We start from the raw sequence: 18184 nt of genomic DNA on the forward strand, positions 1-18184 counted from the left end.
AGAGTTTACAAAAATAAACAAACAAACAATTTTACTATCATCAAATGGAAAGGAATGAAGTGAAAACTGATTGTAAAAACAAAATTTTGTATCTTTAGTTTAAATCTTAGGTCTAGACATGTATTCAGAACCGAGGTTACCTAACAGTTATCTCGTAACTGTCAGCAGGATACGACACAGTTACCATGCATATAGCTGCATTTGCAGTTATTAAGTACGGTTATGCCTACATATATTATAAATGCAAAAGTAATTACATCTGACTCTTGCGCTTTCGCACCTAAATCACTGATCCGATTTTGATAAAATTTGATACAGAGATAGAGTTGACCCTAAGGAAGAACATAAGTTACTATTTATCCCAAAACAAGGGGAAGAAATGTATAGTAAATGATAGAGGGGATGAATGTTTAGATGGAAATTCGACGCGGACTAATAATGGACACGGGGACGAAGTCGCGGGGAAAAGCTAGTGGAGAAAAAAATAATTTCAACGTAAAACATTCATAACAATGATGTTCCAGTGTTAACTTAGATCAGTACTGTGTAGAAAAATACTCAAAACCAAACCAAAAAGTTTGCATGAAAATATTGATGAAGGTTAATGTTTATGCCAGGTTAGCAGATTTACACATACATACATATGGTCACGTCTATATGCCTTGTGGGGTAGACAGAGCCAACAGACTTTTGGCTTAATGATAGAATTGAGATTCAAATAGTAGCAGATTTAGTGGTAAATGAAAAGACGTTAAGTCAGTGCCGTCTCCTCCGCGAAAATGGCATGATTGTGCGTATGTATTTTAAATTGATAAGTACGTCCAGTTACAGTTTTCACCGAAAAATATTTAGGTAATCAAATAATGCAGTTATACTATAACATATCTATGTTATCGCGAATGCTCCACTCGTTAACAAATACAGGTTGTTGATAAACTAATTGCAGGACAGCATTTCAAGGCGTCCTAATGGCAGTTCGAATTAGTTCACGGCATGACAGGTTTAATATATTCTAGATCTGTCTATCACGGGGTAGATAGAGCCTATAGTTACAAGACTTACAAGGGATACACAATGTTGGATAGATAAGTGATAAAAGTGAGATTTAGATTTAAGTAGGAACTAATAAATAAGCTTTCTTTTTTAGCAGAACTTCGAACAAAATGGTTTGATACAAAAAAAAACATTATGCCATATCTAGGTATATTTCACTCATAGGTAAGGTTGTGCAATGCCTATCAATTATGTCATACTTTGCAAAAACTATACCTAACTCAAGTACAAAATCAACTATACACAAAATTAAATTAACTTTCAATCACTTTTGATTTTGCAATTGACATACTTAGTTACCTTAGTTACCTACCTATGTCTCAGATTGCAAACCAAAAATTTTTTGTGATACAGTTAGCTATATATTTGAGTTTAGATTATAGCGGTGAGTAGGTATGTTTATATAAATACGTTTATATTAATTTAAGTTGGTAGGTACTTTTTTAATTTTCAGCAATCATTAGCTCTTATTAGATTTTTCCTTAGAATTCCTCCGGTGTCCTGTGAAGTAGATAGTCGAAAATAGCTATGGAATAATGTATAAAATATAACAGTTATCGGAATAATGGATACTTAGCCGACGAGCTTGCATTAAAAGAGTTATGAATATGGACGAAGCGAAAGAAGTAGGTATGCAGAGATAGTGGCAAGTGGAAAAAAGTGGTTTCTGCCTACCCCGCCGGGAAAGAGGTGTGATTGTTGTATATGTCGCAGAGAAATGAGGATATCAGAGATTTCACGAAATCCCTAGGTATACCACGAAATCACGGAAGATGGTGAATATTCCTATTTATTTAAGTTAGTGATATGACAAAATACTATTTCAATCTAGTGATTTTCATCAATACCTACTTGGGTATACTCAAACAATAACTGACAATATATTATTTTCAAGGTGTAATGTATGAGATAATAAGAGCGGTGTTATCAGTGGCCATAAATAATATCTACTCATGTGATGGATAGCGGTTATATTAACTGCGGTATAAGCCAAGCGAATAGACTACCAATACCAACTAATAGTAGCAATAATAAAATAACTAGGAATTAATCTACTACCTGGTCTAGGTGCCTATCAACATTAAGATTAAAATAATCAATTAAAATAAAAATACCAAGTAAATCAATATTATGAAGACGATCATGCCTTACATGGTAAACAGAGCCGACATTATCAAAAAGATTATAAGCATTCAATCTTAAATTCAATCGTTGTATTACTTTTTAGGGATGTATTAGGGAACTATCCGAGTCTTAATTCCATCATTGATGAAAAACGTTAACATATAGATAAGCCAGTAATGTTACAAACGTAATTAAGTGCAGTAAAAACTATCGAGTGGTCAATTTGGCATGTAAAGTTAATAGTGTCAAGGCGAGGCCGCGCCGGCAGCCCTGCTACCACGGCCGGCCAGTCGCGATCTTAAAACATTTTATTAGGTTAGTGTATGATCCAGCTGTATATAAATAATTATCCTGTCTAGCCAGAAACGTCCACAACAATTGGAAAAAACAAATAAGAAGTTAAGTTATGAAATAAAAAATTAAGCAGTAGAAAGCAAATTCAATTTCGTTAGCAAGTTTTGAGATAATCTCGTTCTGATTTATTTCATTGCCTGATAACAAACTAGCTAGTCGTGTTACAATTTTATTAATTAACTCTTAGTATTTACAAACTTTATTATAACTGGTAGGTAGACACCGTTCTAGATATAAATGACCATAATAATTACAAAAAATTAATAAGAATTAAATTAGTTAACTTATGAAATCTGAGGACTTGCGAAGAATTAAACAGTAGGAAGCGATTTCAATTTCATTAATAAGATATGAGATAATCTCGTTCTGAGTAATTTCATTGATTTATAACGAAACTGTCGGCTAGTCGTGTTACAATTTTATCAACTCACTCTTAGTCTTTGCATACTTCAATTTAAGTAATATGCATACTGGTTACAAAGAGTTTATTAAAAAATATATGGCGATATCCCGACGCCCCTGATAACTAAATTATGCCAAACCTTTCTAGCATTAATTTTGACGCATTGTAGCAAATAACAACCTACGATTGGACTTCGTCGGGTCCACCTTTTTCCAACAACCCATACAAGTGATTAGATTTTGTGAAGGTTGAGCCCCAAATCTTCACCCCCAGTTACCAGTAGGTACAAGTGCATTCCAATAACCTCATTAATTTTACTGATCCTTGCATAGATTTACATTCGTTAGTTGTTAGAAGCTATAGGTAAGTATAGCTATAGGTAAGTATAGATATTTTGACAAGCAACCATGACGAGGCCGGTAGCGACAGAGCAAAGTGTAACAATAACATTCTTCCTTTCATAGAATTTGGTCTCAACCAGCGTTCAGACGACCTTTTTGAAGTTACGCTGGATAGAGGCTGCTTCCAACTGACCAAAACTATTACTCGAGGAAGTAGTTTACCGCGATTGTGTTCTTCTTTTTATTATATCTACAACTTAATACTAAATCAATTTCAATGGTCACGAACTGGAATATAGTTGAATATCTTTATTGCATAAAAAAATCCTTATGAATATGGACTCAATACATTGCAACGGTGGATTAAAGCCATGAAGATATCACTTGCAATCTTCCAGTTATTTAACTAGCGTCTCATGTAGCGGCTGAAGTAACTGCGTTACAAACTTACGTTTAAATAAAATATATTCTTTACTGGAATAAGATTCAGATTCGTAAAGATTGAGAGGCTGACAAAATGCACCTCACGTCTCATAATGTAAGTGCGGGCACATTGACACGTTGCGTCATGTCTTACGGCACATCTCGGCTTTCTCCCGGTCTGGGAGACTGCGGCCGTTGAGCGTGGTTGGCAAAAGTGGCCAGAAAATAGCCCTTCGCAGGCACTTTTCTTTTTCAACCATTTAAATTTAAGTTATATTTTATTAGTATTTGTCCAAAAGCTACAAGCTAAAACTACTAATTATATAACCCCCTAGAGGCTAGAGAACTAGGGACGAGGAATCACGAACGAGGAATTCTAGGAACAGAACGGTACGCTCTTCAAAACGGACCCAGAATCCCTTCAAAGAACAGAACGAAACGCTTCTCAAAATGGACACCCTAAAAGGTTGCTGGTACTTCGCCGAAACAAATCAGCCACTGCTCTGGTAAGAGCAGATGCACCAGCCGAAGAAACTCTACCAGTATTGGTCGTCTACTCGCCAGAAGGGCTTTATTATGGTTTTAAACTAACACGTGTTATTGTTTAACGTGGTGTAAATGGCAAAGTGTGTCTTTCTATCTCTGTGCCATCAATAATAATCTCAGAGGCCACGTCAATCGACAGGAAGGAATCCGAATACTCGTCCAAACCATCACCGTTGGAGTCACAGCTCCAAAACCTAAGACACCCATATTAGTTACCTGTTATCTTGTTTGTGGCGCTCGCTTCGACTTCCCCACTACTAACTGGTGGTCATAACCGAAGTCGGGGCTCCCCTCGGATGACGCATTTAGATGTTATCAATCCGATACCTTATATCGTATTTTGAAGATAATTTCTATTTCATTGCCCTGTGGTTCCCGGCAGGAATAGAAAAAAGAATAGGATCACTCCATCTCTTTCCCATGGATGTCGTAAAAGGCGACTAAGGGGTAGACCGTTTGCTCTGTCTACCCCGCAAGGGATATAGACGTGATTATATGTATGTATGTATGTTCTATTTCATCGGTACAAACGTCAGAAGCACGGTCATAAGAATGACATCAATTTTTTTTCGTATTCATGCTGTGTCTATCGTATAACTATTAAAGCAGACAATACTAGGCTGCCTCCCGGCTTGCGCTGCTTTCACCGCGCGGCTCCGCGCAACCGCAATGTGACTAGTTTCCTCAGCAATCACAGAGGAAAGTGCTCGTTTTGTTTCGCTTCGTTTTCTTGAGATATTGTATTGGCTCACTAATGTATTCTATATGTCTTTATAGAAATCATAAAATGTGTTCCTGTCGTTCTTGTAAATGAATCTTTCTCCTGGCATTAGTCCTGGTTACATCCTCACCTCTCTAGAGAGATGTCCAGAGTACGCCTTTGCGACCATGAGACCATGATCGCGTGACTCGGGTTTTTTTCACAAAGTGAACTCCGCAACCCCTACAGGGGAAATTCAGTTGCCTGAATATGTAGGTTTCTTCAAGTATGCACCATAAGAGCATCGGTTGGTACTCAAACTAATGTCATAAAACAGAAAAGCGTGTCGTTCTTGTCCTTGTTGACCTTTTTAGCGTGACGGTTCTGATTTTATCAGAAGCATCATGCAAATGCTCCAGTCAGGTGGTAGATACAGGGTATGTCAGTAGATGCCCCATACTTTTTGAAATTAAAATTCAATTTCAAAAATTTTATTCATTATTATGGTATACTTCATATCACTTAATAATTGTCATATCTTTTGGTGTGATACCAAAAGATACATTAGTTGACATCAAATAAATTACATAAAACTAAGTTTACTGCCGCTTCCAAAGCGTCAGTGCAGAAGAAGCAGTAACAAACTTCATAGCAGCATTTTCTTCAACAACATCAACTTCACAACTATCCAACTCTGAAAACAGTTACAGGCAAGCCATTTGAAAATGTCCTACTTACTTGAACATATTTTTTAGCAACGACCTTCTTCAGTGTGGAGGCTTATAAAGCATTCCATAACCGATTTTAAGCTGTCGCGTCGCATTATACTATTAATAAATACTGCAGGTATTAACACGTAACGTACTTAACCTTATAAAGGTTTATTGTATCTCGGACGCTCCGAATCATGTTACGATGACCCGTGGTCACCGAGCGACTGAACACCAGCCATGGTTGATTGGGTAGTTTGTACCTATTGTAATTTTGATTTTAAAATTCAATTTAGTGTTCCACATTGCAACGGAATACAAGTTAGTATTCGGACTTACATAACTTAAAATATTGACCAGGCTAAGCTCTCTCTTCAAACATACGAACTAGACCATTGTTGCCCGCCGGATCTATTTACGATGTCGATTGCAGGTCGAGATCTCGTAACGATCTAAGAAAATCTTAGTTTTACTCGAGTCCATTTGTTTAAAGCTAGTTCGAGCGTTGAATCAACGATTCCAACGATTTTATGGCTGGGTAGCAACAGGTGGCTGATCCCTGGGGTCATAGAGGGAATTCTGTAATGCAAATAAAAATAATAGAGGGATAAAAAATTAACATTTGTTAATTCAGTATTTATAAGCAAAATAACTGAAATGTAAGTTATTACAAAAGTAACATCTTAAACCCTAAAATGTGTATCAAGGCGCGTAGAAAAGTATTCCTTAATTGTTATCATGCATAAACTTAGTTTGTATTGTCAAATTTGCAACGGCTGATATTTCTACCACACTTGAATTTGTAAAGCAAATTAATCCCAAGTTTATAAATTTACTCGTAAATTAATATTCATTTTGTCTCAGGTGTAGTTTTAGTTTATTCTCTATTATAGTTTTAGTTTTTAATGTGGATATTATTCATTGATCGCGTGTAATAATGGCAGTCAAAATAGTTTGCAACAGAGAACCGAGTAAAATGCCACATAACGTAACAAATTTGTGCAACGCTAATAAAATCATGTTAATTTAGTTCGATGCCGACAGAAAATAACTTTGTGTATGTTAGTGATTCATGATCACGATCATGCCGTCAATTAGTCGGTCTGTTTGTAAACACGTGTGAGATTTTGATCATTTAGCCGCGTTCCGCGAAACGATGATACAACAACGCCTAAGTAATGGTTAATTTGATGTTCTTCAGCGCCAGCGTAAGCTTTGTTCAGAATATGATCTTGCTGAATAGCTCGGGCAAGCCTCTGGAATATTGGATAAAGTCCTCATCAATCCGTCAATTTTCTCAGTAAATTCATTGTTGTTTGTTAAGTATTTGCTTTAACATATTCAAATAGGCTTCATAATTAATGTATTTATTTTAAGGTTATCATACTTTGCATGCCAATTTCGTAATCGTTTAACACAGGCAATCGGCAAATAATAAATGGTGTAGACAGCCTTCTTTACGTACGCCATAGCAACTATTAATAGTATTGTTAGTGAGGAAATATTGTCAGAGATTGTACCTATTTATTGTAAAATATTTTTCATTTTATTTTCATTATAGTACTTTAAATTAAATTATTTCACTCCTCTTTTCTCCTTCTATCATCTGTAGGAATAACTAACTTTGTGGCTATACTTCCTACAAATGGTATAATGATCACAAAAACGAGAAGCTACTCGCTTTAGCAATGATTTATCATTTTTACTCAAACCTCTAATTCGTCATGTTAAATCTACTCGGTGGTGTCAGTAAAGTGCTCGCCGCTAGGAAACATACAAACAAACATACAGTTACATTCAAATAATGAATACATAAACAGTCAGTTCATTCACGTTACCCTGCCCTCAATATTCATTGCATTGTAGATTTATTTTGAGGCTACCTCCGATCAGGAATGTTCCGTTCCACCACTACACAAACTGTATGTTCGTCTGGCGTTCCATATCGCCGCTTCTGGCTGTTATGACGAGGGCCATGCAACATCTCGCGTGTTTGAAATTCCTGCACATATTTATAGCAATCTGAGCGTTATAACGCTATGTTTAAGGTTTGCGAAATAATTACAAGTATTGGGTTTATATAGACGACCTTGTAGGTATCGGTAACGATTGATGTGAGCACGAAATTTTAGTAGGAAAGTGGAAAAACTTTTCTACCAAATATCACTGGCCTTTCAGTATTTTCACGATTGTTGGCTCTGTCTACCCCTCAAGAGATATATACGTGATTATATGTACGTATCTACAAAAAAAAACGTTATTTTATTGTTTGCAATTAGTGCAAAAAGTAATGTTATTATGTTCCCATAATAATTTCTTTGCCAAAGTAAGTCAACGATAAAGCGAATTACTATTATGTTTTTCTACTCCTGCTATATAAACAATACGATCAAAGCGGTTCATTTCTTTCAAGTTCGTTCTAGGTGTAATGACAATTTAAACATAACTTTATAAACTTTTCGGGTTTACTCAATAAACTTCAGATATACTGCGGCTGCATTATTTATCTTAACGTTTGAGATACGGGATTGATCTTTTGATCGTACCGATGAGTCAAGTGACTCTACTATACTGGAATCTATCTAAATGTTGCGCTTTGAACACGATTCAAAATAACATTCTCAGAACATCGCAGGTAGGTAAGTAAACATTTCTTCTAGCAAATTCTAGTTTATGTTGTAAATAGCATTTCCTTGTATAAGTGTAAACATACATACATGTAGGTACTTATATTATGTACTAGCTGTGCCTGCGGCTTCGTCCGCGTGGAATAGTTATTTTGGGCATCATTTTATGAATTACGAGTAGACAGAACCAAAGGTGTCCAGAAGGCTGCGTTAAAATTAAATTGTGGCTTATCGAAAAATCGTTTTATACTGTTGACGAATATTTCGATAAAAAATAAATTTTGACAAGAACATTTAAAATGACATTATTTTAATTTTCATTTCAATTTTAATTTTCACTTAATTTAAATTTGCTGTATTTTTGCATGCCATGACTGGTTAAAAGCGCGAAATGTATATGCTTTGTAACACCTATAATTGTACGGCATTTATAGCAAATAAAGTATTTGTATTTTAAAATGTGAAACGAAAATAAAATTCACTTAAAACCTCATAATAATTGTAATGTCTGGCAACGTTCGCGTCCGTCTGTTTGTTCAGGTGTTGAGATAAAATAAAACAATATAATATTTCTGCGCCACTCCACTCCGCAGCTCCAACATATCAGTTTCGCAAGAGTTGACGTATTCGCTTCTACGATGAATGCACGAGGTCGTTGCACTGTTTACTTGGACGAAAGTGACCATTATCTGTTTGCCAAAGACCATAGTGTCTCTGTATACCAGTCCAACTCCAATACAATATAAAGAAGATGTAAGTTTTGTTCGTTACGAAAAATCTCAAAACTACTGGATGTATTTTGATAAATTTTGCAAGATTCTGAGGGTAACTTATTGAAATTAATTCGATTATATTTTCTTTCTTGAAGTCCTCATGGATTTGAAGCACTGGGCAAAAGTCTAGTGGACGATAAAAATATAGTAACACCATGACATACTTACCTACGTTAATTATAACTATAGAATTATTAGACATTAATAACCAAATACAACGGTTGATAAAACAAAAAGTCACCACAAGTTTGATATCACATGATCTTATCACAAGGTTTGTCATATTAATTACAATGGCACTCAGTAATAACGTATTTCAAAGCGTTAAAAATTTGAATGCAATAAAACAATTAAATTCCACTTTTTACACGAAACTTTAAGAATGATGTGACTTACATCATACGCAATTGTAAAGCATTTAAAAAGCTCCGAATCGATATGCATTAGGAAAATGTTATGGCGTCGCAATCATCATTTTATGATCACTTTCAGACCGCTCTAGGACGTTGATATCTGTTGATATAGCAGTCAGTCAGTCAGTGACATATTTTGTTTAACATACATACATATGGTCACGTCTATGTCCCTTGCGGGGTAGACAGAGCCGACAGTCTTTTGTTTAAATACTTAGAAATTATAATAACGTATTGTACGATTCCAGCTGTGTGTCTGACACAATATCTGTCCCAGTTGGAGCGTCCTTGACCACCGGCGGGCAGCCGCCGCTCCCACGCGATGTTACTACATAATATGTCCAATTCGGCTGTGAAGGACAAGTTCAATGTTATATTATATATATATCATGCTATTGTTTGCAAAATCTGGACATAATCGTCGCGCGTGTCATGGTAGCCCCGCTAGTCAAGAGAGAACACTGGCCGCTGATTGATTGTCATATAAATACACAGTTCATACCGTTGGGTCTAGAGATTTGAAATTTGGCATGTGAATTCCAATTCATAATTTTTATTCATTTAGACATTTCAAACATCACTTAATAATTGTCATGAATGTATGTTGGTTTCACAACATTGGTTGATTCCTTATGTATTTTCTCATTACTTTTGGACGCTACTCTAGCTTATTATATACCTTCCTGATATCATAAAACTATAAATAGTCTGTCAATCATGTCCCCAGCCTGCACGGTCCCCGGCCGCGAACCGGAAACGAACCGTAATTGAGCCGCGTTCGGCTCAACAAGCCGCCGGGTCAATCTGGGTAATGTTATGTTAACTGAACACACATTAGTGTTCGCACTAACGTTTATGTCATGAATGTGTACATTACACTTTGAAGAAAGAATACAAACTAATATTATAGTGATAAAAAGTAAAAAATATTTAGGTAGGTATTATAAAGATAAAAAGATTTATTTTAAAGGTTTCGTACGCAAAGAGCTAAAACGGGACCTTCTTGATAAAACTTGAAATATTCGCAATTTTTTTGAACATTTTTATTAATATGAATAAATAATAGGGTAGGAAACCTTTTGTTTGCGAGTCCGACTCACACTTGGTCAGTTTATATTTTATTTTAATTTTTAACTTATTAACTCTATCGGATCAAAGAGGGATTTAAGTCTTGAGATTACCGCCTGTGTCTACCCTGTAAGGGATAAAAACGTAGTAGTTGTACAAAATACCTCTTAAATCAACAGTGAAACCAATTCAACCAATTAATAAAATACCTAAGTAATTGTACATAATATATTTTGACATAATTATTTACTTTTAAAAGACATCAACGCGCTATTGTTTATTTTTCTATATATTTACTGAGTATTCGAATTTATCTGCTTTTGTAGGAAGCCATTAGTTGGAACAAATTTCAATTAACATAAATACACTCGAATATTATAGAAACCAGTAGCGGACAAGTTCCGCGAAATTCGTGTAATACTTCTACTTTTCTTTTTTATGGATTTTAATTCCGCTTAACGGACTCACAATTTTTAAAAAAACGGTAGCTAAATTTATACAAAATTATATAAAAAAATACGTATATAGTTATAGTGTATAGTTTTATGATATCAGGAAGGTATATATTAAGCTAGAGTAAGATCCAAAAGTAATTATGAGAAAACCCCTAGAACACATTAGGAATCAACCAATGTTGTAAAACCAACATTAAGTGATGTTTGAAATGTCTAAATGAATAAAAATTAGACACAACGGTATGTACTGTTATAGCAACTTGTGAATTATGTAAAGAAAAGAACGATTAACAAAATAAATATATACCTATTGGGTGCTATTTATACAATTCTCTAACACAAAAAATAATCGATGGAAAAAATGTGAAAAGAAACAAAAAACTGTCGAACAAAAACGCAACGAAATTCATACAAAATTCCGCGATTTCAAAATTGCCGGGCGCTAGGTCTTCCATTAAGAGACAGGACCGTATTCTAGGGGCCGGACTCAGCAGAAACTTAAATACGATATAATGTACAAATAATAAAAATCTTTAAATATTAATTATAAAACAAATTTTGAACTTAACCTAATATCCGCTACAATATGTACTTATATGACAGTAAATCAGCGGCCAGTGTGCTCTCTTGACCAGCGGGGCTAGCGTGACACGCGCGACGCCTATTTTAAAGCACGATAAAATATCTGTTACTCGGCTACGCTGCATGACAAATCTTTTGTGAAATTAAAGACGAATTTATATGCGAGTAAGTAGTGAAGTCTCTAAATATAAAAAAATAAGTAGTTATATGTTAAAAATCGATGTAAGCTTCTAATTTGAACTTTTTTTAAATATTTTTATGATTTTAAGAAAATTCTCAAAATGAAAAGGAAGTGTTATTGAAAATTTGCTTTTATAGGTAATGAAACAAATAGTTCTGGCTAGTAACAGCCACCTCCCACACTCCGCGCGGCCTTGGCGCTAATTAACCAACCACTTGTTAATTGCGTTTCGCTTCTCAGAACTAACTTCCTTCAATTCGATATACTATTCGTACATTTAGCATCGATATTGTATTTGTTTTTTTTATGGTTTTATTAATGAATCCGCAAAGGATTTATTTTCATTATTCATTCTTCATGCATCAGAAATGCAGAAGTCAATGGTAAATCAGTTTTTAACCGACTTCATAAAAAGGAGTGGGTTTCTCACCATCTTATCCTGGTAAGACGTTCATCGCACTTAATTCTTCTAAACATAAACAAATAATCACGTCTATATCCCCTGTGGAGTAGACAGAGCCAACAGTCTTAAAAAAACTGATAGGCCACGTTCAACTGTTTGGCTTAATGATAGAATTAAGATGCAAATAGTGACAGGTTGCTAGCCCATCGCCTAAAAGAAGAATCCCATGGGAAAGAGATGGAGTCGTCCTATTCTTTTTCACACGGCATTCATTCAATAATTCTTTCTTAAATATACGTATTTTTTTATTAAATCTGCCCAAATACTCTTTGTTAAACATAGTTAAAAATAAGTGACGGCCTCTGTGGCACAGCGGTAGTGCGCTTGTCTGTGACATCGGAGGTCCCGGGTTCGAATCCCGGCCAGGGCATGATGAGAAACGAACTTTCTCTGATCGGCCTGGGTCTTGGATGTTTATCTATATATATATAAGTATTTATTATAAATGTCGTATCGTTGAGTTAGTATCTCGTAACACAAGTTTCGAACTTACTTCGAGGCTAACTCAATCTGTGTAATTTGTTTCGTATATATATATTTATTTAAAGTGCGTTTCCTTGACCAGCACCTACGTTGACCTAGTTCCCGCAGGTCCGAGCCCTGCACGTGGAATTAAATCAAGGGTGACCTGGATTAAACAGCATTGTTTGAGAAATAATCGAATGCATGGAATTGTTATGTAAATTTGGATATAACGTGTAAAACTACATACATACATACATAAGGTCACGTCTATGTTTATATTATCTAAACTAGCTGTGCCCGCGACTTCGTCCGCGTGGAATAGTTATTTTGGGCATCATTGAAGCCCTCAAGGATGCTCCTTCCTCGATTTTTTTCACATTTTCCATTTTTTCTTCGCTCCTAATAGTTGCAGCTAGACGTTATCCAAACATATAATAAAACTGTAACTGAACTTTGTCTGTACATTGAATATATTTAAGAAAAAAAAATATAAGGGGTCTTTTTAGGGTCAATAGAAGCCAAAACAATTTTTTTTAGAATTTTTGTCTGTCTGTCTGTCTGTCTGTATGTTTGTACCGTATGTTTGTAAAATCTACCGAACGGATCTGAACGAAATTCGGCACAGATATAGTTAGTAACCTGGATTAGAATAAAGGCTACTTTTTATCCTGAAATTCTATCCCAAGGGGATGAAATAGGGGGTGCAAGTTTGTATGGAACTTCGTCATTTTTAAATCGATATAAAAAGCTATTAATAATTATAATACATAGACTGATAGACAAAACTGTAGTCAAAATCTATACTAATATTATAAAGCTGAAGATTTATGATAGTACTTTTAACTGTACATATGATACATTTTGCACCTTGAGAAGGCCTACAATGGCGGTACACAAAGCTAATTTAAAAACATACAGATTCTGTATGTATATTACCTTCTGTAATGGTTTGTTTAATATATTGTGGTCATTGCCGAAACATCTCTAAAGCAAATTTAAAGTATCTATTAATGGAAGAGTTAATACTCGATGTAAACAAACAAATTGCAAACAGTGCCGTGTGGTTCCAGGCACCAATAGAAAAATTAATAGAACCACTCCGTTTCTTACCCATGGATGTAATAAAGGCGACTGAGGTATAGGCTTATAAACTTGGGATTCTTCTTTTAGGCGATGGGCTAGCAACCTGTCACTATTTGAATTCTATCATTAAATCTGAAACTTTGTATATTCTACAGAAAACAACGGCATTAAACTGTTTATACGGACAGAGCCACAGATAAACGCTAGTGTTATAAATTACTAGTAGATTTGGCGAAATTCTGCGGCCTTACGTGTCAGGCAGGAATCACGCGAAGCACGCATTATCAAGGACACTGGAATCAAAACATTTTTATAATGATAAAATGTGCAAATCAATGAGTTTAGACTGCGATCCTATTCTTAAGGTAATCAAATTGAAATATTACCAAGAAAGGTCTCTGAAACATCTCAGGTGATAATGATTATGTTGATATTTCATTCTGAAGTAGCCTAAAATGACTAAAGTAAACATGTAAAACAGGTTTGTAATGCTTGGCTTCAAGGACATAAAAAGTACTGATTGTTATCAGGTTACTATGGCTCAGGGTGTAAGTATTGGTGACAATAAAATTTTGCAACAAAAACGTCCGATACATGTTGATCGCCGGTAAGAATCGTTCTAATTTTATTACGGCCGTAAACAAACTTATTTTTAGGGCTTACTTAATTTGATTAGTTATTCAAATTTAGTCTTTTAGTGTTAAATCGGCTGTTTGACGTCAACGCAATGGCCGCTCCCGAAGATCGCGCGGCCCACGGCTATATTTCAGCTAAATCATAGACGCACGCTATGTTATGTCATTAACACGGCAGCCTGCACTAAATATAGTATATTAAGTCATTTATGATATAGTTTATTGATGGAGCCATCAACTGATTGCTTCCTATCTATAATCGGCTATCATGATCAAAATGTATTTGCTGATATTATTGAAACAAATTTTCATTCGTTTTAATCATTTTATAAGAAATTAGTCAAACAAATGTCACGTCTTGGGGTAATATTATATTTACACTTATCTCTTATTCGGAAGAAACCATTTTAATCTGTACTTGGAACATTATAATGCACAAACATAGATATATTATTAGATCACTATCATTATTATATTGAGATAATGCTACATATCACAATAAAAGAACGTACCTATATAATAATTAAAAGATGCAATAATGGGTATACCCATTATTCCAACAACCCAACAACTAATAACACTTTGACAACATTTATGTTAATCTGATAGTAAAGAAAAAACTGCCAGCTGCAATCAATATCGTAAAAGACAATTAAGGGCTAGTAAAATTTGGAATCTTCTTTTAGGCAATGCGCCAGCACTTGTCACTATCCGACTGAATCTCAATCCCATAATGATTAATATCGAAATGGTAGATTAAATACGTCATAACAGCTTCCCATGATGTTGAATGGCAATCAGTCCTAAATGAATCATAAACAAGTCATAAACGACTGCTGTTCAGATATCACAGCACCTTGATCTAAAAAGTTTCGGGTCATGGCGTTGGTAGACGGGAGAGCCGTGTCTGTTGTTATGTTTTATGTCAGTATTTATGTACTTTGAGGGATTACCTTCACATGTGGATTGCTGCTACTTCAAGATTCAGCAGCGGTAGTGAAGATACCAGTGTGATGTGACTGGGTTGGATACACGTTGAGATGACATAGGGGTCCAATTATAATCTAAATTGGATGTCTAGACTCCAAAAATGATAATCGTGTTGAGATGCCACAGGTTAGGTACAGTACAGGTGACATAGGGATTAGTAGTCCAGTGATAATCTACATGGGATGTCCACAAACTGATGAAGATGAAAGTGTTGAAATGGTACCACTGGTTGGATTAATATAGCATGGCAAAATTCAGGAGGAATGGTGATTGACGCGACTGTAACCACTTTGGTAAAAAAATTCTTATTTACCCTCTTTCTATCTCTTTATTATCATAGTTATCCGAAGTTATAGAAAGAGAGAGAAGATGACACATATGCCTCAGTTCGAGAATACGGTGGCAGGGTATGAAACTGGGTTTATGTCCTCTATATTTTGTCACCATAAACATTTCCCGCGATAACGATGCAAATTAGAGGTTATGTAGGATACGAAAATAATGACAAAACGGAGTTCAATGTACAGTAAATGTTGTAAAAACGGCTGTAGATCAATTTATGGTCATAAAAGTAGTTTTGTTCTTACTTACTTTTTTTTTCTTTTGTAAAATAAACGTTCGTTTAAAAAGATAATGTCACCAAATGTATAGAGTCTATATTACTTTTTAAATGTAGTAATTGCGAACCTTATTGTTTAGTGTCGATGATGCGATGTTTCCAAAAACGTACACAGTTAATTATCTCGTTGTAAGAGGAATTAGTACTAATTGGTAATTTTGCCACAACTGAGTCTGTTGCGGGGTGAACGTAACCTTGAACTTACGATTTTATGGCAAACGCGTTATTTGCGAACTTTATTTTGATTGGTTGTTATTCTGATAAAGGTATTAAAGTGATAGAGCTTTTTGAGCGACTAAAGGATAAAAATGCCACCAACTAAAACATTAGCACAAACGTAAAGCGGTAAGTCTGAAAGTAATACTTTACCAAAGCGACTTATTTAGGCTAATGAGTTTTGTGTAACATATAAAAACTTAATATTTTGTATACTATTGATAAGACGTCACTAGGTAAGTAGGTTGTTTTGAGAAGAACCTAAACTTATACATCTATATAGGAATTCTCTATGATAAGAGACGTCGTGTTGGATAAACAGTAAATGTCTTTAAACTATGAGTTTTGTCTGTCTATACTGTCCCTATATTTTACATTTTTTTAATGATCCTCAATTTTATTATTAGCTGTGTTCATTATTTTTCAGTATTTCCTATTCTGACGCAGCCACTTCACGACTCGAAGCCCATATGAAAAAACAATTTGAAGCCAATTTACATTAATGAGTAGACTAATTACTTGTTCGTTTGTGTATTTGTATGTGCTGTAAAAGCGTGAAGGTTACAATTACGTCATTAAGTTTATACAAAAGTAAGACTTGAGCCACTGAAAACAGCAAAACTTATCTGAATAATTTATCTGACTGTACTTATTTGGGCAATTATCACTAAATAGCGTTTATTACCGGCTTTTCCAGAACGTTTTTCCTGAAAGTATTAAGAAATGTCGTACATAATAAGATTTTTAGTTTTATTTGAAGGTAATTTACTCATTAAGGTGTTATTTTGGGGAATTCCTTTGATCATCATTAATCTTGTTTGAGTTCTTTATAAAAAAAATCTTATATGTGTTACAGATGCTTACGTACTGTTCTCCCTTTTCACATTATTTTTTTTTTAATTTTTTCAATCGAATGTTAAATCCAAGCTTTTGCAAGTTTAAACTATTACTCCGATTTATAAAGTTATTACAATCAGACTCATGACAACTCCTGATGAAGCACACCCCCGTGTCATCGACCTCTGCAGTGGCGTGCCGGGCGGTGCAGAGCTTTCGCATAAAAAGCTCGCTGATAACGATCGCTCCACCAGTAACGTCCACACTGCAGTCACTTGGCTATTACTCGTACCTAACGTTAATAATACAATATTAAAGGTTATTAAAATAATATTATTCTAATAATGTTACTCTGCAAAATATAGGATCGAAATTAGCCCAGTTTACAAACAAAAGGAATAGGGATAGGCTTATAAACTTGGGATTCTTCTTTTAGGCGATGGGCTAGCAACCTGTCACTATTTGAATCTCAATTCCATTATAAAGCCTAACAGCTGAACGTGGCTTGTCAGTCTTTTCAAGACTGTTGGCTCTGTCTACACCGCAAGGGATATAGACGTGATTATATGTATGTATGTACAAACGAAAATACAAACGTTTTGTCTAGTTTTGAATAAAAATGCCAAACAATTTCTCAACTTGCCAGTCATGCAGGGAATCACGTTTATTAACGGGCAACACTTTTAGCCTACAACAAAACAAGAGGCTCTAGCAATTAGGCCAGCAGGTGACATGCGTGTCATGACATGTTCTGCCGGCACCTCTTGACCCAAATCCAGCGCGTTGGTCGCGTCGCCTATATGTATAATTAGCGGAATGGCGAGTCACGCCCTGACGCCGCGCCTAGTCTTATCGGGAACTGAGATTACGGGAGTGAAGTTAAGTGGGGGATTAAAATGGAAAAGTACATGATGACACAGTGGCCAGTATCTATTTGAAACAAGAATCAATGAAAAAACGTTTCTAGAACATATGAAAAGATTCTTTCTATACTCGTATTTTCATTCGACGGTAACGATGTATATGTTCACATATTTTTTTAAAAAGCCAGATATGTCAATCTGTGTAAGGCTTTGCCTTATAAACAACATAAATAAATATATTAAAAAAATAAGCGTTACT

The 18184-nt window shown here is 35.1% G+C and overlaps 1 protein-coding gene across 1 annotated transcript in view; it reads left to right on the top strand.

The window, feature by feature from the left end:
* LOC106132032 (phosphatidylcholine:ceramide cholinephosphotransferase 2) overlaps positions 1-18184 on the top strand; it is an 84008-nt gene that overhangs the window by 445 nt on the left and 65379 nt on the right. The gene's annotated exons all lie outside the window — the stretch shown is intronic.

The sequence above is a fragment of the Amyelois transitella genome, chromosome 6 (assembly GCF_032362555.1).
Source record: "Amyelois transitella isolate CPQ chromosome 6, ilAmyTran1.1, whole genome shotgun sequence".
NCBI classification, from domain to species: domain Eukaryota; kingdom Metazoa; phylum Arthropoda; class Insecta; order Lepidoptera; family Pyralidae; genus Amyelois; species Amyelois transitella.